This window comes from Sturnira hondurensis, unplaced genomic scaffold, assembly GCF_014824575.4.
Source record: "Sturnira hondurensis isolate 20B ecotype Veracruz unplaced genomic scaffold, ASM1482457v3 Scaffold0021354, whole genome shotgun sequence".
NCBI classification, from domain to species: Eukaryota; Metazoa; Chordata; class Mammalia; order Chiroptera; family Phyllostomidae; genus Sturnira; species Sturnira hondurensis.
Genome location: NW_028093985.1, coordinates 17,583,837 through 17,599,497, shown reverse-complemented (window position 1 = coordinate 17,599,497; position 15,661 = coordinate 17,583,837). Strand labels below are relative to the sequence as shown.

Genomic DNA, 15,661 nt, shown 5'->3' with positions numbered 1-15,661 from the left:
GCTAATAAATGTAAAAGGAATGGTAATGTTAGAATATAACCATTTTGCAACCATTTTAACTATTAGGCAAGAATCATCAGTGGGAGCTAAAACCAGTCAGTAAAAATTTGTTGAGGACTAGGATATTTACGGTCTTAAAAGTATCTCCCCATAAGTTACTCTTTAATTACAAAGGAAAAACAGAAACTTTACTGTGTAGTAACATGCTAAATACCACCTTAAGTATTTAAGAAATTAATCAAAGTTAATATTGCCAATAATTGGACAAACCAATTTCATGTGCTTCCTGATGCAATACACCAAGAACACAACATTGTTTACATGGTATAGTTGCCAAAAATATGTTACCTAAGTCTACTTATGAGGACATATTAGACAAACTCAAATTGAGGAAATTTTACAAAGGAAATTACTGGTATTATTCATAAATATCAATGTTATGAAAGAAAAGAAAGGCTGATTCTGGATCAGAAAAACAAAAAGTGCCATAAAGGGCATTTTGGGAACAACTAGCAAAATTTAAATAAATTTTTTTAGATCAGATAATAACATTATATTAATATTAAATTTCCTGATTTTGATTACTCTTCTGTGATAATGTAAGTGGATATCCTTTTTCTTGGGAAATTCTTATTGAAGTATTTAGAGGTAATTGAATATGGTGTTTTTAACTTTCAACCAGTTTAGAAAATAAAAGATATATAGAAAGAGAAAGAGGAAGAAATAGAGGAGGGGGGAGGGTAGGAAAGAATGATAAACCAGTTGTGGCAAAATGTTGAAAATTTGAATAAGATACATACAGGAGTTCTTTATACTAAACTTGCAACTTTTTTTTGTAATTTTAAAATTATTCCAAAATAAAAAGCTCTAAAAAAACCTGATGATGTGCTGGAGTACCATCTATTTGATATCTCCACCTTCACTCACGGTCTTCTAAAATGGACCCTTTATGTGCCCTGAATACAGTTTGAAAATCACTGAACTGAAGTGATTGTTGCTTCTAGCATAGAAATGTGAGAGAGCAAATAGTTTTACACATAATAATTGTTTTATATAGGGGAGGAGATATCTTATGTTTTACTAACTATAAGGAGAGAACAGTTATTCTTTTACATATTACTAATCTGCAGATATAGTTGGTAAATACTGATATGCTCTTAAAAGAACATGTAGGAAAAAATTGGTGCTAGGGCAAAGTCTGTTTTTGGCCACAGGGTTCTTGGAATTCTAAGAGGAGACTGCTTGTAGGTAGTATAAAGAAACTTATCTAGGTTGCTGTGGAAAACTTACCTTTTACTTAGGTTTACTTGTACAGTTGGAATGAGGCAAAGAAAGGAGTAAAGTGTGGAAATGTAAGTTTATAATCATGGTGAGGGTGGTTACTATCACGAGAATGACAAGGTGATAGTGAACTTTAAAAGAGGACAGATGAAAAAAATGAGGCAGGATTGACAAGAGACCAGTCAAAGAAACAATGTTAAAAGCACCATACTTCGGCCACCTCAGCAGTTGCACTAGGTCAATACTATCTATTTACTTGTGGAAGTGGCACAGAAAATGTAAGAGAGGAACCCAACCTGAGTCAGGTGTCATTCCCCTGTGTTTTCTAGAGTTAAGGACACAATCTCTATGTAGCATAGTACTTCAAGAACAACAGAATTTGAAGGTCTAGAAAACATCGCGGAATACTGAAATTATGAAATTATTGTAAGCATGTGAATAGCATATAGATTGTTTTATTTTGACTGCAAGGGAATTCTAGTGTCCTAAAAGGGAAAAACAAACAACAAAGGGGGGAGAATAAATCATCTTCTTTTGATCTAATTTGTGAGCTAAATACTAAAATCATGTAAGTGATGAGATGTAACAAAAATGGGGAAATTAGTATATAAGACATGAAAGAACACTGTTTTCAGAACTGCCACAACATATTAGAAATAATATAGGTAGTAATGATGTAGAGAGCACATAACAAATGAAAATAAACTTTATCAAAATCAAATAATGCATATATCAAGTAAAAGAAGAGCCATACTGCTTGCAATGTACTGATGATTGTATGTACAGAGCATATGTTTTCTTGGCAGTTTGGGAAAGAAATGAAAAATGACTTCTCATGGACAAAGGTGATATAGGAGTAAAATGCACAATTGCTATGAAAATTATTGTTTCTTAGAGATTAAGAAAATATAAATTAAACAAAAATATTAAATGGAAAATAGTTTGTAAGTTTAGCATCGCATGTAGACATGGCATGAAAGTAGGTAGAATTAGATCAAGGAGGAAAGCATGTTGACAAAAGAACTGTAATTGTAGGCAATATATAGACAGAAAACTTTGTAAAGCTCTGCAGCAGAACAGCAACGAAGTACCAGTGGAGGCTGAAACAAAAGGGTAGAGGAATGGGAAATTTCATGACCACTTATAATAGTTATCACTCTGTAAAGTATGAGAAAGGAACCAGATCCAGTGTCCTAGGACAAATGTGGTTGGCAAAAGAAGTCAGGAAGAAGTGTTATTTCAGTTGGTGCAGCCTCCCTAGCTTGCTCAGGAACCCTCTTTTTCTGCATATTATCTACTGCTATCTGCAGAACTCAGACATGGAGAGCTCAATGAACTGCTTGTCTTAGAACACACTGTATTTTAATTGTCATAATAAATGCTTAAAACTATGCAGCAAATATACAGAGACTAGTGTATCAGTAGAATTAATGACTGCATCTGTCTTTTAACTGGTGTTTTTATTTAAATGATCAGATCCAGTGATGAGTTCCCAGTCACAGATTTTATTAAAAAGATTGACTATATATAATATCTGACATTTTATATTCTTATAGTAGATTAGGTTTTAAACACTGAAACTACAGCTCTGCCTGATGAAAGTCACAGTTTTTCTGACAAGCAATAATAACAAATAAGATGTGTTTCTTTAAAAAAATAAAATAATGTGTACACGTATAGTGCATGCAAGAATCTAGAATTCAAAGCTGATCTGATAGTAATCAAATTTTAGTAGAATTTACTTGATTGTAACAGCTTCAGTTTAGGTTGGAATATAGTATCTTACAAAATATCAGACAAATCACTCATTCTGGGAACAAAGACTTTTAGAGGCTGTCAGCCTACTGACATTTATTTCAGGCTTATGAAACATATTAATGAAACTTGTTCAGGAGTGGTGGTCCCAAGAAGGGTTATTTTATTTTGAGAGATACTTTAAATAACTGAAGAGCACTAGTAACATATTCATGAAAACAAAGGTAAAATGTGTTTTTTTCTTCTAAACAAAGAAAAAACTTTTTTCAGGCTTAAAGAATGAAGCATAATGCAGGAATCTGTTTATTATAAGACTACTTGCAAAAGACCTATGCACCATTCATTGAACCTTGAAAAACACTTGAAAATATGGGTTACATTTGCAAACTTCAGTGTATGACATAGAAATCTGGCAAGCTGCCTGGCTTCTACTTAAAGGATTGTCATTCTGGGAAAAATAAATTTCTCTAACTAGACAAAAGTCAATGTTTTCATGTTTTACTGCAATCAAACTGATAGAGCTGACAATTTAATGTCTCAACACTTAAAATATCTGTGGATAATCAGTTACCTCAATCAATCATAAACACAAATCCTTCTATTTTTGAAGCTTGTGTGTCTGTGACTAAGATATAAAACAGTTTGGTGAGTCCCTTCCCCCACAACACCTCATCATCTATTCCCTGCCATGCTCCCAATATTCCTGATTTATTTTTAGCTATGTAGATATTTTATACACATTATGCATCTGGAAATAACTTTTAACAACTCAACTGTGATCAAATTTAGAAACTTTTCTTTCACTGTCCTGTTGTATTTAATTTTATGGGTAGTTTATAGACTGTATGCCTGTCAGGAAAATGTGGAAGAGTTCTGGCATTCTAGTTGAAGAGATCATTACAAGGGAAAAAATGCTCAAGGCTTTTTCAAAGTGGGTGCTGAAACAAACATTTCCTTTCTCTGACTCCAGGGGAGGCTGGTAGTTACCCAAAACAGACAGGTATTTTGGGGTCAAATGGTATAGTGCTGAGCCCTCAGGATTTCTTGGCAAACACACCAACTGGCTTACTTCTGGAAACTAATCATAATGATGATGATGATGATAAAGCGAGGGAGGCAGTGACAACAACATGAAAAGCTGCCTGAGAAATTGGATTCTAGGTAGCTCCTGATTTGGCAGAGCTGACAGACTCAGTTCCCAAAGCTTTGGTATTGATAATGATGGGAAACTTCAGACAGTTTTAGAAATCTGTTGCTATTAAGATGCTCCGTGGTGTTTCTGCAATGTGAGAACAGGTTTACTGGGGCACACAGTTGTTCTTGCAACATGGTAAGAATTGATGTGAGTGGCTTTACATTCTTAACAGGTAATTACTGTGGACATTCAATAAGCCTTATTTGAATGTCCTTATTTGAAATATTCTTTACATATATATTTATGTATGGGGTATATGTGTGTGTAATAGACATACACATTCACCACCACTGCCTTCTTTTTTGTTTCTTTGATTATTTGGGGCTTTGCAATCAAACTAAGCAGAGTTTTAAGACCCTTGGGGCAGCATCTTTTAGTTCCCCATCAGGCTACGTCGAAAAACAATCAATCTTGCTCTTGCGCTCACTTGGCGGAAGTGCCATGACGCGAATTGTGCAGTGCTTTGCTCTTGCCATGAAGCCTGGGTGACAAAACTTTTTACAAGAAGCTGACTGTATTTGGGGTTATGAATATGCAATGACTCTCATTAGTATTGAAGCACCAGAGCAGGGGCTGACATCCCCCACCACTTTGAGTTGCTGCAGAATCAGCTAATGAATTGTCTTGCTCTTTCACGCACACAGTCTGCTGTTGTGGCTCTTAAGTTCCGAGGGGAGCTGCCCAGTTTGAGAAGGCCATTGATTGTAGAAATTAATTGCCAAGATCTACTCTTGATTTTGTGAAATAGTGTTTAGACAATGCTTAGATTTTTAAAACAGAAGAGCACTAAACTTTGCATAACATAATACCCTGAATAAGAAAACTTAGAGAGATGAGAATGCATATATCTACTTATAGCCATCACTGTGTATAGATGTGCTTCCATCCTGATTCACTGTACAGTTTGTGTATCTATATATAGATGAAGTCAAATCATAGAAATGTGACATTCTGTTTGTTTGTCTATTATCCTTCCAAATAGAACAAACAGAGATGATAGAAAATCTCCAAAATGAATAGGGTAGAAACAAAGCTATTTCATCAGCTCTTTACCATATTCTTTCTTTTTTATTCCTGGGTCTCTGCCAAACATTTTGCAGCTCATACACATACCATCTTTCATGAATATGTTACTGATAAGGATATGTTTCTAGTCACTGATTAAGATATCTAAGATGATTTGCAGTGTGAAGGGAGATGCAAAAGTGCTCAGAAACCATTTAGAATGGTCCCTTTTCAATAGAATAAATTAAATGTGTTTATCCAAACCCCTCCTCCCTTGAAAATTTCTTTCAACTTGAAGAGAACTTCTGTGGCTTGCTGCAGATTTTAAAATATGTATTGAATTGAAATAGATAATATATACTAGAAGGTAAGGGATATGTTGTAAGCTGTGTAAATAAGGCAACAAAGACTAAGTTCTTATAGTCAGGTGCTTGTTCTATAGTCAGTTATTTATCTACAGTGGAAAGATACCCCTTACAATGAAGCAGATATATGCTATTTTTGTAGAGCTTTAGAATATAGTGTTATAATTTTCATATCTGTTCAAGCCATCATTAGAAACAAGAAAAAACTAAAGCCCAAGAGCATATGCATATAAGAATACCAATATGAGTGCAGCTTAAAATAAATACAGCCTGACAGAAGTGGCTCAAGCATCATACATCAAACACTTGTTACCTCTCCTGGCCTTAGTGACTGCGCCTGACTAAAAACAAATCAGTGATAAAAATCTCAAGAAAGATGAAACCAGTCTGGACTTTTGCAAAGACCATCAGTCATTTTATAGAGTGGTAATATTATTTGTTCAAACAGTCCTTGGTTTCCTGTTTAATGGACACAATACATCTTCTACTCTTAGGCCAAAGCTACCAAGGGGAATCTCCTCCCCTCCCCTCCCCTCCCGTCCCCTCCCTCCCCTCCCCCTCCCCTTCCCCTCCCCTCCCCTCCCCTCCCCTCCCCTTCCTCTTTTCCTTCTCTATTTCCTTCCTTCCTCTCTCTCTCTCTTCCTTTCTTTTCTTTCTTTTTTAAAAATTACTTTATTGTTGTTCAGTTACAGTTGTCTGCATTTTCTCCCCACCCCTCCCCCTCACCCCAGTCAAACCCACCTTCCTCCCTTGCTTCCACCCTCCCCCTTGGTATTGTCCATGTGTCCTTTATAGTAGTTCCTGAAAACCCTTCTCCCCACTGTCCCCTCCCCCCTTACCTCTGTTGGTAGATTGTTCCTCTGTTGGCTGTTGTTAGATTGTTCCTAATTTCAATGTCTCTGGTTGCATTTTATTTGTTTTTTTGTTTTGTTGATTATGTTCCAGTTAAAGGTGAGATCATATGGTATTTGTCCCTCACCACCTGGCTTATTTCACTTAGTACAATGCTCTCCATTTCCATCCATGTTACTGCAAAGGTATAAGCTCTTTCTCTCTGCTGTGTAGAATTCCATTGTGTAAATGTACCATAGTTTTTTTTTCTCTCCTATTTTATTTTACTTTTTAAAAAATATATTTTACTGATTAGGCTATTACAGTTGTCCTATTCGCCCCCTTCATTCCACTCCACCCTGCACACCATTCCCCCCTTTTGTTTATGTCCATGTGTCACAAGTTCTTTAGATTCTATATTTTCCATACTATTCTTGCCCTCCCCCCATCTATTTTCTACTTACCGTCTATGCTACTTATTCTTTGTACCTTCTCCCCCCTTCTCCTCCTCCTCCCATTCCCCTGTTGCTAACCCTCTATGTAATCTCCATTTCTGTGTTTCTGCTCCTGATCTAGCTGTCCTCTTGGTTTGCTTTTGTTTTAGGTGTGGTTGTTAATAACTGTGAGTTTGCTGTCCTTTCACTGTTCATACTTTTCATCTTATTTTTCTTAGGTAAGTCCCTTTAACATTTCATATAATAAGGGCTTGGTGATGATGAACTCCTTGAATTTGACCTTACCTGAAAAGCACTTTATCTGCCCTTCCATTCTAAATGAAAGCTTTGCTGGATAGAGCAATCTTGAGTGTAGGTCTTCGGATTTCATGACTTGGAATACTTCTTTCCAGCCCCTTCTTGCGTGTAAGGTCTCTTTTGAGAAATCAGCTGACAGTCTGTCTGATGGGCACTCCTTTGTAGGTGACTGTCCCCTTATCTCTTGCTGCTTCTAGGATTCTCTCCTTCATTTTAATCTTGGCTAATGTAATTATGATGTGCCTTGGTGTGTTCCTTCTTGGGTCCAACTTCTTTGGGACTCTCTGAGCTTCCTGGACTTCCTGGAAGTCTATTTCCTTTGCCAGATTGGGGAAGTTCTCCTTTATTATTTGTTCAAATAAGTTTTCTACTTGTTGCTGTTCATCTCCCCCTTCTGGTACCCCATATAATTCAGATATTGGAACGTTTAAAGATGTCCTGGAGGTTCCTAAACCTCTCCTCATTTTTTTGAAATCTTGTTTCTTTCTTATTTTCTGTTTGGTTGTTACTTTCTTCCTTCTGGTCCACTCCCTTGATTTGAGTCCCAGTTTCCTTTCCATCACTATTGATTTTCTATGCATTTCCCTTCATTTCAATCAGTTTAGCCTTCATTTGTTCCTCTAATTTGTGACTAAAATCAACCAGTTCTGTGAGCATTCTGATCACCAGTATTTTGAACTGTGCGTCTGAAAGATTGGCTATCTCTTGGTCTCTTAGAATTATTGGTTCTGGGGCTTTGAGCTGTTCTTGAGCTGTAATGTTTTGGTCTGTTCATGCCACTTGTTACATATGAGGGGCGGAACCTTAGGTGTTCACAAGGGTGGGGCGACCCAGTCGCTGGGTTGTGATGCTGTATGTATGGGTGGGGTCAGAGGGGGCAATGGTGTTTGTTCCACTCTCTTTTGGATTTTGGTTCCCCCTGCTGCTTCCCGCAAGCAAACCTGGCCCCCCTGGTGCTGGCTCCTGGGTGTGTGGGCCTGTGCACCCTCCAGGACCCTATGGGTCTCTCCAACAAACTCTGTGAGCCTGGGAGCCTCTCCGGGCACCTCAACCCCCAAAGTCTTTCCAATTGGTGCTTTCAGGCCCTAATTCCCCTCGCTGGGGCCTTAGCTTGAGCTGTCTGTCTCACTGTTTGCTCCTTCGCTTGGTTTACCGCAGTCAGCCAGCCGCCTTGCACCCTCACTGGGTCCGCCTGTTGCCACCCCTTGCCTTGGATCCATCAACCACCACCTCCACTCCTGTGTGCCTGGGTAGGTCCAGCGAATCTTTCCTGCCTGACCCCACTCCACCGCTGACTCCGCCTCTCTTACGAGTCTGGCAGAATGGTTCGTTGTTGTCGGACTTCCGTACAGTTCAGTATTCTGTGTTTTAGCTGCATTTTTGTTACTAAAACTTTGTTGTCTTTAAACTTGGTTGTGTGAGGAGGCACAGTGTTTCCACCTACGCCTCCATCTTGGCTGGAAGTCATGTACCATAGTTTTTTAATCCACTCATTTGATGATGAGCAATTACATTGCTCCTAGCACTTGGCTATTGTTAATTGTGCTGCTATGAACATTGGGGTGCATAGGTTCTTTTGGATTGGTGTTTCAGGGATCTTAGGGTATAATCCCACCAGTGAAATTACCATGTAAAAAGGCAGTTCCATTTTTAGTTTTCTGAGGAAATTCCATACTGTTTTCCATAGTGACTGCACCAGTCTGCATTCCCACCAACAGTGCACTAGGGTTCCCTTTTTTCCGCGTCCTCTCCAACACTTGTTTGTTGATTTGTTTATATTGGTCATTCTAACTGGTGTGAGGTGGTATCTCATTGTGGTTTTAATTTGCATCTCTCCTATGGCTAGTGATGCTGAGCATCCTTTCATATGTCTCTGAGCCCTCTGTATGTCCTTCTTGGAAAAGTATCTGATCAAGTCTTTTGATCATTTTTTAATTGGGTTTTTTGTCTTCCTGGACTGGAGTCATGTGAGTTCTTTATGTATTTTGGAGATCAAACCCTTGTCCAAGGTCTCATTGGCAAATGTGTTTTCCCAAATAGTTGGTTCTCTTTTCATTTTAATGTTTTTTTCTTTAGCCATGCAGAAGCTTTTTATTTTGATGAGGTCCCATTTGTTTATTCTTTCCTTTATGTCCCTTGCTTTAGGGGACATATCTGTAAAGATGTTACTGTGTGGAACATTGGAGATTTTCCTGCCAATGTTTTCCTCCAGGACTTTTATGGTGTTATGACTTATATTTAAGTCGTTTATCTACCCTGAACTTATTTGTGTATGGTGTAAGTTGGTGATCAAGTTTCATTTTTTGGCATGTAGCTGTCCAGATTTCCCAACATCATTTGCTGAAGAGGCTCTTTTTATTCTATTTTATGCTTCTTCCCTCTTTGTCAAATATTAATTGACTGTAGAGACTTGGGTTTATTTCTGGGCTCTCTGTCCTGTTCCATTTGTCTTATATGCCTGTTTTTATGCCAGTACCAGGCTATTTTGATTACAGTGGCCTTGTAATACCATTTTATCAGTTATTGTGATTCTTCCTGCTTTCCTGTTCTTTCTCAAAATTGCTGCAGCTACTAAGGGTCATTTATGGTTCCATATAAATTTTTGAAATGTTCTATATCTGTGAAATATGTCATGGGTACTTTAATAGGGATTGCATTGAATCTATAAATCACTTTGGGTAGTATGGCCATTTTGATGATGTTAAGTCTTCCAATCCATGAGCATGGTACACATGCTTCCATTTGTTTGTGTCTTCCTTAATTTCTTTCTTCAATGTTGCATAGTTTTTTGAGTATAGGGCTTTTACCTCCTTGGTTAGGTTTATTCCTAGGTACTTTATTTTTCTTGTTGCTATATCAAATGTAATTTTTTCCTGATTTCTGTTTCTTATGTTTCATTATTGGTGTATAAAAATGCCTTTGATTTCTGAGTATTGACTTTGTATCTGGCTGTTTTGCCAAATTCATTTATTAGGTTGAGTAGTTTTTGGTGGAGTCATCTTTTCTTTTTTTTTAGATATTGAACAATATTAGTACCAATCAGAAATGATCACATGACAAGGTAATAAGTTACTTAAATTCATTCTTAAATTTACATTCTTTTTGAACTTCACTGTCAGTATAGGGTTTAAGAAACTTACTGTTTTAAAGTTCCTATTATTCAGAAGTAAAGTGCCTGTGTAATCATAAGAACTTTCTGATTTTTTGTTCTATTTTCCTAGGTATCCAAACATTTTTAATTATAAGACAAAGGACTACCTGATTTTGTCAAAATAAAGCATTCAACACATGAGGCACACACTCAGATTTTAAAATGTAAAAGTGTAAGCATATCAGCCAAATTATATCTAAGCATAAAGTACCACTCAAATTTAATGGAAGTATTAGCCAATATCTGTTACTGTGGATATGCAAATCACATTATAAGTGAAAATATTTTAGTTTTAATTATAACTATGATGGTTTGGATTTGGCTCTGTAATTAGCATATATGTCCTTGACTGTGCAACTGCTGTGAAAATATTATTTATGGAAGGTTTATCCAAGTATAATTTGCCACTTGTTGCCTTTATCAAATATTGGAATCTAACAGAATCAAATGCAAAGAAGTTGTGCTTTTGTGTGCTTTGCTGACAATCATTTATTACAACTCCCTTTCTATGTATGACTACAATACAATTGTAACAGCACACACAGCAATATGTTACATTGTTTCTATTCATGTTATGTTAAGCTGTTCTGCTACATACCTGCAATAGAATCTGGACACCTGTAAGGCAACATCAAATATACATGTGGATTTAGGCGATAATTTGATTCCTCTTTCTACACTCTGTAGCATACATATGCATAATTGATATCCTGACATTGTTTTATGCGGTTTAACTCAGAACTGGGGTATCCTATAGTAGACCAGGCGCCAGGAAATCAGAGACACGTGCTTGTGCAATTGCTCACTTGACCAATGAAACTCCTTTTCTTCCTCCCTTCTTTTTCTCCCTCCCTCTCTCATAACAGGGAGGGGAAAAATGAGAAAGGAACCTTTGGTGAGTTAACCTAAAATTTTGTCAGCAGAAACTATTTTAATTTGAATATCACAGTTTTGTGCCTTATGACTTAGTGTTAATTTATTTTGACTATATGTGCAGGAGGAGGGTACCATAACTTTTCTTTGTTTAGGGTTTTTAGGTCTTGATCTGAACTTGAATGGACCAAGGATTTACCATCAGCAAATGTTACTTTATACATTTCCTTGTTAGCCACAAATTAACACTTATTGAGTATGATCTGGGTGCTGGGAGTGGAAAAAAGTACATTAAGGAAATACACAATTCAGAATCCTGGGTACCGGGAAGTTTACAGTATAGATGGAATGAAAGTTCACAGAAGACATGATGGATATTCATTTGCAGGACCAACTGTCAACAAATATACATTGATTTAGTGCACACTAAGTGCAGAAATGTTTAGAGCTGCCATTGAGATGTGAGAACAGTCTCAAGAGAGACAACTATAGAGACTCTTTATGGGAAGCAAGTTCCTGCCTGGATTTTGGAAGTTTAAAGAATTTATTAAAATGTATTAAATGTGGCTTTACTTTGAAGCAGGATTTAAGTGTGTCTCAAACTAACTTTATATTAATTTGAATGTAATATTTCCTATAGAAGTGGCATAATTTGAAGTGTAGAATTGTGTGTTTGTAACATGCTTTTTATTTTTCTCACTTAAAAATTGTATTCCTTAGTAGGGAGAAAAATACTTGTAGGGAGAAAAAAAACAAAAACTACCCTTTTAAATGTACAAGAGACTATAAGTGTGGGAATATGCATTTAAAAGATTAGCATAACATCATTTTAAATAAACTTTTTTCTTTCTTAAGGCTTTCCTTAGTAGTCTTGCCTAAATACATGTGTAAATGTTGACTCCATATTGATGCCCAGCAAAATTATACAGAGATTTTAAGTCCTACATCACCAGAGATAGTCATTGTATATGCTGAGATAAGGGGAAATTTTTATTCTTTGAAAGGGTCCCCCAAAACTTATGTAACTGTTTAATTGCTAGCCATAAGCCTGGCTCTCAGTAAAACTGTGAAGTTGTCTAACTTCTACCCCTATCTTTTATACTCTAATTCTTACCATTCTCCTACTCTCCTTAGATACTAATGATAAAGGCTTGTGAGGTTTCTCCCTCCTAGGTAATTTGCCTTTCTAATAGGAGATTCTGGGATTTGATTGTGTTTGGTGTGTGGCAGGCACTGTACAAGGTCCTTTCTTTACATATACTATTGCAACATATAACTCTGTATGGATGTAAAGAACACTGCAGAGAAATGTATGAAGTGAATTGTCAGGGTCACATGAATAGCTAGGTTTTGAGTTCCAGCGTTTCAGATTCTAAAGCCTATCGTTTTTGTACTACAGCAAAACATTTTTGGACTTTCAATAATCTGTGCTGGAAGTTTAGACTTTGTGCCTATTCCACAGGAGAAAAGCTTTTGGCCTGGAGCATTGCCCTGGTGCCCTTCAAATGAGGTGAGGTGGGTCTAATTAGTCCTTCTTACTCATAAGGCCAGTTTTGTATTGTTGCACCTTCAGTCTTTTAAATGTAGGCTCATTTGTTTTGAGGTGGCTCTGTTGTGTAATGAATAGCGTATTGGACTTCTAAGCTAAGCTTTGTTTTGAATTTATTTAATTAAATTCAATTTAGTGAACATCTATTGAATGCCTATTGTTTGCCAGGCACTGTATTAGATGCCAGTGGAACAAAGACAGTTTATTTAGGAAGACATTATAAATAACTATAATATAATTCACTGAGTGCTATAATAGACACATATGCAAGGGAACATGGGAACATGAGGGAATAATTAATTCCAAGGAGATGTCAGAGAATGCTTTATTTGAGCAGAACTTTGACAGACAAAAAGTAATGATTTGCCAGAAGGTCCCTGGCTGGGTTGCTAAGTTTGTTGGAACATTGTTCTATACACCAAAAGGTTGTGGGTTTGATTCCCAGTCAGGACACATAACCTAGGTTCAGTCCCAGTTGGGACACATCCAGAAGGCAACTGATTGATTTTTTTCTCACATCAATATCTCTCTCCATCCTCCTTTCCTCCCTTCTCTCCAAATATTAATAAACATACTCTCAGGTGGGAATTTTTAAAAAAGAATTTTCCTGAAGGACAGAAGGAATTTGGTCATTTATTTCAGGTGATGGGAACAACACAAGTGTGCATGTGAATAGATCCATTATGTTTGAGTTATGGTAAGAGTGGTAAACTGTAACAGTGGTCACAAATTCTACCTTTTCCTGCATCCACCTCCTGACAATGAGATATTGAAGATCCTTCCTTTAAGAAGTGGAGTCTCTTCCCTCATCACTGAATTTGGGTTGATTATGTGACTTGTTTTGGCCAATGGACACTAGCAAACATGAAACCAGCAGAGACTTGGAAAGTGTTTAGGCATTGGGACTTCTGTGCTTGGGACCCTGGGGCTATATTGTTAATGGGCCTAGGTTATCCTGTTGGAGCCTAAGTTACCCTGTTGAGCCACCTGCAGGAGAACAGAGGTTTTGGTGACAGTACACTAATGACTAGACGTGTGAGTAAGATCATGTTGGATCATCTTGGCTCATCACCATGGACACATGGGAGAGTTCAGGGGGGAAGCCTGTTTTCAGCCCAGGCAGAAAGACCCAGCTGATTTGCACAATTATGAACTAAATAAAATATTATTTTAGTCAGTAGGTTTGGGGTGTTTTGTTAACAGCAAAGCTGGTACAGAAAGGGTCTCAGTAAGAGTTCAGGGAATGTGGGGAGAGGCATTGGCTGAAGACGAAGAGGATGTGTAGTGTTTACAATGTCATGTTAAGAGGTTTAGATCTATTTTGGAGAACCAAGCTTCTAAACTTCATTGATTAATGTACCACTTTTATGTTTAAAAAATATCTGTATACTACCTGAATTAATTTTTAATGGTCCAGTTTTTTCATACTAAAGTTATTTTAAAATCAAACTCAATATTAACTTAAAATCCTAGTTTGATCTGTTAATTCTACTTTTCTAAATCTATTAAAACAGATAAATATTTTAAATGTAGGTCTGTGTGCTATGAGAAATCATTTTGTATGTTATGACTGTTGCATTCTTGGATTTCCTGCTTTAATCATTACGGATCACAAGCATGCAGAAAATAATTCGAAGTGTGGAGGCGGCTGGTGGGAGGGAGTGAGAAGGCTCCTGCAGAGGTCCAGGTGGGACATGGCACGTGTTAACGTGCCATGAGGACGAAGAGAAAGGACCCAGTGACAGAGTTGATGTATGTGTGGTGGGACTGGGGAGTGTGAAGTACCCACTGAGTGGATACTATGAAGAAAGGGAAGAGGAAAAAAAGAGAGATAATAGATCTCTGGTTGTGCTTGTTGAATCTGTTAGTATGCTATTTGAAAATAGAAGTTCACTAGGCATTTGCATATATGGATCTGGGCTTAAAATGTTATTTTTGAAATCATCAGCATATAAGTGATGGTTGAACTTACAGGAGTAGATAATGTCAAGAGGAAGTGTTTAGTACAGAGATCTTTAGCCTTTTATTTTTCTCATTTCCAGATTCTTAAGGGCTATGACTTACTGCATCTGGAAATAGTGAGAGGTTCATAAAGGTAAATATTCTCATGTGGGGGTGGAAGGTGTCTGTGTAGTTAGAAAAGTGTCCTCCAAATGATTTGATGTATTTTACCCTTCAGCTCCCACAGATTTAGTGAAATGAGGGCTGGGCTGAGGAATAGGAAATTGCAAAAAAGAGACAGATTGATCTGAGAGGTAGACCCCTCTAAGAGGAGAGAACTCTTACAGAGGTGAAGAAACTTTAAAATGAATGGGCAAGCCATGGTACTAAATTCTGCAGGGAAATCAAGTTGTATGAGAATGATTCTTTAATCAAAACTTGCTTATCTAAGTAGTACATGGTGGGTAATGGGAGCATAGTAAATATTTGGATAATTGATTTGTATAGAATTGTTTTGTGTTTAACATACTGCATAAGCCTTAACTATTCGAGCCAGGCAGGATTGTAATTGTACTGCTTTGGGTTCCAACCAAAATCAATGTGAATTTAAAAATTTTTGTTTCTCTGTCCATGGTCATTGCCTTAGGAGAGCACCCTATTGGGCATCACAGTCCTCATCTCAGTGCAAAGCAGGGTTTCAGGCTGTTTTCAGGAAACAGTGTCAATCAACAACCCTTTGGCCACTCCACACACGGTGCTCTTAACCTTTGCCACCCATGGTTCCCAGAAGTAAGTTAGTTACTTGCCTTATGACGATTTGGGTTGATGGAATGAATATATGCATATTTGACTTGCAGAACTGGAATACCATCAGTCTATCTGGTTCTCAGGTAATTTTATACTCATGTGAGTAGCTTCTTTTATTATTATTATCTTAAAATGGCATAAATTCTTCCATGTTTT

At 37.1% G+C, this 15,661-nt stretch overlaps 1 long non-coding RNA gene across 1 annotated transcript in view; it reads left to right on the top strand.

Annotated features, from left to right (window-relative positions):
- Positions 1–15,661, top strand: part of LOC118977399 (uncharacterized) — a 44,698-nt gene that overhangs the window by 15,910 nt on the left and 13,127 nt on the right. Inside the window, exon 2 of the long non-coding RNA XR_005064519.1 lies at positions 12,608–12,718. This is a non-coding gene — a long non-coding RNA (uncharacterized LOC118977399). The remainder of the gene's footprint in view (positions 1–12,607; positions 12,719–15,661) is intronic.